Source organism: Megalops cyprinoides, chromosome 10, assembly GCF_013368585.1.
Source record: "Megalops cyprinoides isolate fMegCyp1 chromosome 10, fMegCyp1.pri, whole genome shotgun sequence".
In the NCBI taxonomy this organism is placed as follows: domain Eukaryota; kingdom Metazoa; phylum Chordata; class Actinopteri; order Elopiformes; family Megalopidae; genus Megalops; species Megalops cyprinoides.
Genome location: NC_050592.1, coordinates 13,522,471 through 13,529,566, shown reverse-complemented (window position 1 = coordinate 13,529,566; position 7,096 = coordinate 13,522,471).

The window sequence follows — 7,096 nt, the reverse complement described above, 5'->3', positions numbered from 1 at the left end:
CCATTTCCTGCCTCGTACGCAGTATGTTATCTCTCTACCTCCTCCTCCTCCCCCCAAACACTCTCACACACCATTTTGTTTGTAATAGCAGTTCATTGACACGTCAGCACTGTGGCATTTCAGCTGTGGAGCCCGAGCAGGCCCCCCCCTCATCTTCTTCCCCAGAGTTTCAGCCCCCAGTGCTCGGTCTGTCAGTGAAATCCCATCCACTCCAGCTCCTGAGCTGCGTGTTTTTTATCCATCCTGTCACTTCACACAGCCCTGCTATACAGCCACTGACACTGAGTGCTTTGTCACACAGCTGGGTGGTGATTTAAGCTGACGTTTCTGTTAAGTTACATTTCCGACCTCCACTATCCTTAATCTTACTCACACAAGCAGTAGATTCTAAGCAAAGAGGATGTAGTGAAATAAAATGCTTTCAGTGTTTCAGCGACGTTAATTTAACGTTTCGCTTCAATTTTAGGGTGCTAGATGCATGCTTGCTCAATGCTCTAATTTCCATTTTTCAGATGTGAGTCACAACGGCAGTACCACAACACTGCAGATGCCTCAGCTTACAGAACTTTTAAATCCACAATTATTAATTTCATTACAGAAGCTGGCCCCTAAACTACAGAAGAGAGTGATGGTTTTGCTTGAATCTGCCTTCCGCTTTGGGCATGGGGGAGGGACGGCTGCCCCCTCAGGGAATAAGAGCCTGAGAAAGTGAAGGAGGTGAATACAGTTCAAGAAACTTAACACCATGAACTATGGTTGCCAAATACAAACAGGAAGTAACAGCTATGATTTCATACTCAACTCCCAATTAAAAACACCAAGCATGAAGTTTCATCTCAAATGAATAATTTATCATGTAGTTCATGTAGGGAAGGGTTACTAAACAGCCATGTGGTCTAACTGCTGGAAGAGAGGCTTTTAAAGCTAGGAGGCCTTTTACAAAACACTATAAATAGTCCTATGGCTTTCTCTTATTTGTCCACAAAAGCATTAGCAAATTAAAGTTGTAATCGGTATATTGATCTGTTCTCTGATTCACTGAGGCATACACTCTCTGTCCTTACTGCTTCCTATTTCTCTGCTCTCTCTCCCCCCTCTCTCTCTTGTTCTTTCTTCACTGTTATTGATCTGAGAACATGCTTTAGTGAAACCAGTAGCAGTTGGATTGAAATAATAGTGCTATAACACAAAATAAATCAATAAAAATCAATGTGTCATAGAATTCAGCAGATATAATGTTATAATTATGGAATCATTTTACTTTAATTATTCCAATTTTATGAGGACAATAGCACAAGTGTAAAAATACTAATAGAAGCAACACTAATATTTTCATGTTTTGCTAACCCCATTTTTCAAGGTCCCCAAAATACCCCCACTAGCACTTCAGCGTCCACATAACATCCTGACTAACACTTCAGGGACCCCAAAATGTCCTCACCAACACTAACCCTTTGGTTATTTACAACAGTTTGAGCTATAATTGTACATTTAAAAGGAAATAAAAAACTTATCAAACGAGCACTTTGCAAAGTAATTCAGGGTCATAAATAATGATCTATCTGTTTGATTATTTATTTTAATATCAAAACATCTGGGGATTTTGGACATTTATTCATTAATGCAAACATATGAAAGGAAAATTATAAAATAATAAAATAATAAAAAAAAATAAAAATAATAAAAAAGGTTTCAAAATAAACAATATCTGTTTATATTTATGACTAAAATAAAAAAAAAACTTGCAAAAGAGTCTCCAGTAACGTTGTTAGTGCTAATGATAATTTCACACCTAGTAAATAATAACCAAAACATATTTGATCACTTTGGTCATGTGAGTGTTAACTTATCATTTTCCATTTTTCATTGTGAGCGTCTTCCCATCTCTCATTCTTTCTCAATGGAATCAGTTGTTTGGTCACCACTAAATGGACATTGTGTGGGAGACTGTTGCTAACAGGAAGAATGCATAGCCAATTGTGTTGGAACAGTGAGGCCTGCAAAAGGACCATGTGAAAACCAAGTTATCCCCTCCCTATACTGAATTACAAATCAGACTGCCCACTGTGGAGGAACTGCTGGGATTGGTCAGTTTCAGTGAGAAATCTTATTTTGTGCTACTGGAAAATAGAAACAGAATGAAAAAAATGATTTACTGTTACTTCAAATGCTTTGCACACATACAAAGAAACAATGGTGTTTTGTTTCATATTTAGCAACTGTTACAAATGTAAAGGCTGTACAATAACTGAGTCTGCCAAAAGTCAGTTTGTATTATTTACCTTCAGGGCAATATCAAATCACAGAATTTGCCCTGGATGTTGGGAAAACAGTATTATTTACTGAATTGTATTATGATTCAGTGAATCAATTAATATTGAAGTTGCTTGCTTGTTTTCTTTGAGGGCAAGGAAACAGTCAAAGGTGACTTTGTTTCTGATCAATAAGTTGCCCTCTAGAACCCGCCATGCCCTTATGTGTTTCCTCTGATCTGCCCTGGAGATTATATCGATCCTGTGTGAGTGATAGATGGAGCAGGGAGGGTCTCCGCTTTGGAACTGAATCCAGCCTGTGCCTCAGAGCAATGCCCTGACATGCATACAGATCAGCACAGATTGTTGCTCTTCTGGCCCCTCTGCCATGGATCAGAGCTCAGTCTAAACACTGCAGTGATTAATGGTGGCGACAGACTAGGAGAACAGTCCTAGCCTTTTCAATGCTAACCTTACAAAAAAAAAAAAAAAACTGCAAAAATAGTACTAAAAGATAAAGGTAAGAATGCCTGTTCAAAACCTGGTCATTTTGGCCATGAGGGAGTCCTTGGATTAATAACAGCACATTCCACATTTCCAGACTAAAGAGCACCAGTGGCTGTTCTATTCTAGAAAAGGTTTATCATATCACTTTACATGTAAGTTAACCTTATGCTTTAATTTAATTAGAAAAATTCTGGGAAGTTAGTTAGTTTTTAATGTAAACCTCAGTAAACAACAAATACTCGCAGTGACATTTCCTAATGTGCACACACTGAATGGCCATGGTTAGGCAGTTTTATTATCGTCACAAACTAAACATTCCCTGGGTTTGATTTTCTCACAGAACAAATGTAGGTACCTTTTAAACATTTTTGTAGGTCAATTAGCAAAGCCCATACTCCTGCTATTGTGCATTATGCTACACAAACACTGTTGCAAGCTTTGCTCTGCAAATTACAGTTTAACATTCATCCTCACACTTGCATTGAGATTCAGCAGTCAACTGTTGGAAAAAGGAGGGGTCATCATTTTCTGGTCATGTTATCTGTCATTTACATTTCCTCTGAGACATCCTGCCACCACAGGATGTAGGGGAATTCTGCTGTCAGTGAGAACTCATTCTGTTTTCAATAAAAGCAGAATCCTGAAAGTGTCTCTCTCTCTCACCTTATTTCCCCATTGCCTGGAAACACCTGCTCTCTTACATGTGTGTTTGTTTGTCTTTTAAAAGGCCAGCAGAGGGCCACCAGCAGGATTTTGAGGTCCAGTGGGGACATTTGCAGGGCTTTTGCTGGCTGTGACAGGAAGTGGTTCTGGTTTTTGTAGTGGAGCCCCACCATTCCCCACCCTTCCTATCCTCCACTCCCTGCACTAGGGACTGTAACCATCATGACAGGGACAGGACCATCACGTATGTGAGCATCCTACACTCACAGAAGCCAAACCAGACTTGTTTGACAAGGTAACATCCACATGGGAAGAAAGACATGGCATTTGTAGTTCCACAGGAGTGTAAATATAGCAATATTAGGTTTGGAATAAAGAATATGTCTTGCCTGGCAGAGCTATTGTTCTCTATCTTGCATTATACTGTGTTATATGTGTATTTTGTTATACTTCAACACATAATAAACAAATTCTAAAAGTATTTTGTTTTGTCTTTTCGATTTTGAATACATGAAATCACCAAGCTGTGCTGTACTACTTGTATTGATGACACAGCCCCTTAACAAGGGGAACATAAAGGTTATACTACACAGTTACATCATTCCAAGTATCTACAGCAAGACAGTAAATCGGACAATGTCGAGATTGATTCAAGCTTGGTAGGTAATGCAATGACAGGTAAGTAAGAGTAATCAAAATGGGCAATGGCAATTGGTGGCATTCACAAAACTGACAAAGAATAATCCAAGCAAGCTAAAACGTCAATGTCAATTAAGTTATAATCAAGTTTTCTACCCACATGAGCACCAGCACCAACAAGCCATGCATTTTGGCACTCCCAAAACTGATGAACAACATGAACGTTACTGTATGTTTTGCAGTGACACAACAATGACTGTTTGAAGCCTCAGGCTGATTCCCACGTCCCTGCTCTCCCTGGCTTATCATAATAGCACTTTCATTTCAATGGCTCAACCCATTCTGGGGAAGGGCGGTCCAGCCCACACTTGCTCTCCCATGGGAGCAAAACAAATCCGGGGGAAGGCAAGCGTTAAGTCACCACTTCCCATAAACTGTCCTCCTATTTTTTATCTCCATGATAGTGAGGAATCAAATATCACTCAAATACACACAAATAGCTCCCCCCTCCCCTCCCCTCAACACGCACACACATGAAGAAACATATGCATATATAAATGCAATTTATTACATTCCCCAGGATGTACTGAAAGTGCTTTTCTGCCATGACAATGCAAAATCAGGATCGAATAAGGTCCAAATGTTGCCTGGGGCTGGATAATGTTCCCACCTATTAAATCCATTTCCTGTATTTCTTTTAAAGTGGGCTTGTCACACAAGGGGTATTCTTTTAAAAATAAATTATTTCTAATAATGGGAAATGTGGTAACATGACATTTACTATTCACTTTATGTACGTAGGATTACTAAACCGGTTATACAGATGCTGCATGGTACTCCCTGTCTGGTGCGTGCGTTTGTAGCAGAAGCCAGGCATCTCCACCCAGCTGCCTATGACCACACCCATGTTGGTAAATCTCTAGAAAGGAGCTCCCTACATCTGAAGTGGCCCATAGTAAATTGATAGCCAAGAGGCGCAAACAAGACAAACAGGTTTCGACTGGGCTGCATAAACCGACAGTAATGATTTGGAGTTTCCAAAAAGAGCCCCGCATCTTTAGATCATACACAATCACTAACAGCTTGCACCCTTCAGTTGTGGAAAGTCCCTGATGCAGTCATCCTGTGGCCCAGCTAAAGCCTGAATCTGCAACCTTGGGGCTGTCAGCATCACCCTAGCACAGGCTTTCCAATGATGAGTCATCCCTTTGTCGCAGACTTATTTTCCTGTTCTCCATATATCATTTGAGCAGCCATTGTCCCAACACAGTTTGATGTTGGACAATGACACACACAGAATAAGCCGGGCAACTAATTTCTGGAGTTGCACTCCAGGAAGGGCTGAACTGTTTGAAGGCTGTTCTTACAGTCATATTCCCAATCACTTGATTCAACTTCTCATTGTCTCAAATGGGGGAGTTTTCCTTTGCTCCCTATTTTTGAGGCTGTTTGAGGTTTAAAGAGAGCTGGACTGTGGATTTCCAGAACAGAGGTGACTCACCCTACTTTAGGGGGCAGCTCTTTAGGTCTTCCCTCGGAGCGAAAGTGACATCTTGTGGCAAGAAGACATCATGAGTAAAAAGTCAAGGTCAGATTTATATTTAGCCACTGATGCCTTTAAGTGTCAGAATTTGTTGTTGTTGTAAGGGGTGATTTTTAACAAACCCTTATATGACAGAATGTGGAGAAGTAAGGATGCAGCAGGTTTCAGAACGCATTTCACTCTCTCAGGTTCACTCAAAGAGGAGCTAGCAGACATACCTGCAGACATTGCTCGTGCAAGCTAGCACATCTCCAGCTACTTCCAACATAGAAGCACACAAGCACAGATCTGACCCATGACAGGAAATATGTAATCTATCAAAAATTCTTAAAAAAGTAAAAATACATCTTACAGTTTGATCATTCCCATCAAAGAACACTAAGAATTCCTTAAATTGTCTATTCTCATCTTCATATACTGCACAGCTTACCACTTCTGAAAAACAAATGTGTGATATTATAGATTCTTTATCTTTGTAAACACATTATCATGTGATGCATCAATGCCTGAATGTATTAGTTTGATGTGTAAATAATTTGTGACTAGAACACAAATAATTGACAATATTCTGTTATGTTGCTGCATAAAGCTGTCCAGTCATCTATTGGTTTAATTGCAAGCATGGATCCGTAATGCAGCAAAATCAGTTTGAAACAGATGTTTATGGCTTCATCAAATAACATTTATCAATATCTATGCCTTATATGTCATCAGACTTGCTAACACAAAATTGGGACAATATAATGCATTGTTCGTTGGCGTAATGCCACTAGTCTCAACAGTCGCTCACATTGTTCTGTTGAGCAATTAAAATACCAGCCTGAATGCTTTGCAGATTTGCAGAATTAACCAGTGAAACAAAGGGATCTGAGCCTCCACATTTTCCGCTCTTTAACAAGAAAGAACAGAGAATTACCTGATTTGCTCTCTTCTGACTTGTTTCGCAGATTTAACTCATTTAAATTCAGCTTTGAAACAGGCAGGGATGGGTTTTCAGGCTGAATTCCCCTTGTCCTTAGTGATTCATGGAATTTTGATGTCCCTTACAATTGTAAGACTTTATGCAGGTGGTGGAACAGGAATATTATAATTGTTATGGCAATTAGTTGTCGAGACACAGACACAACAAATGAGCAACAAAAAATAAAGCTAGACTGTCTGGCAGATCTTGTTCACCTGGTTATTATTATCACAACAAATGATTAGTTTCAGAATCCTTTCCCCAAAGTACCAAAAAGTCAGTTTCACAATTGTCTCATGACCCCTCCACCCCTCCATACCTCCTTCATTGTGTACCACCCAACAGGCCACATACCGTTAGGTTATTGCAAGATGAATCAGTATTTCTGATCATCACAAGTTTGCATAGTGCGAGATATAACAGCGAGATGACACAGGAATCAACACGGCTTGCCTGTGACTCTCCAAATGTGGGGACTGTTATGCCTTTGTACTGCGCCTCCTCTCATTTTTCCTTTATTGGAATGGATGA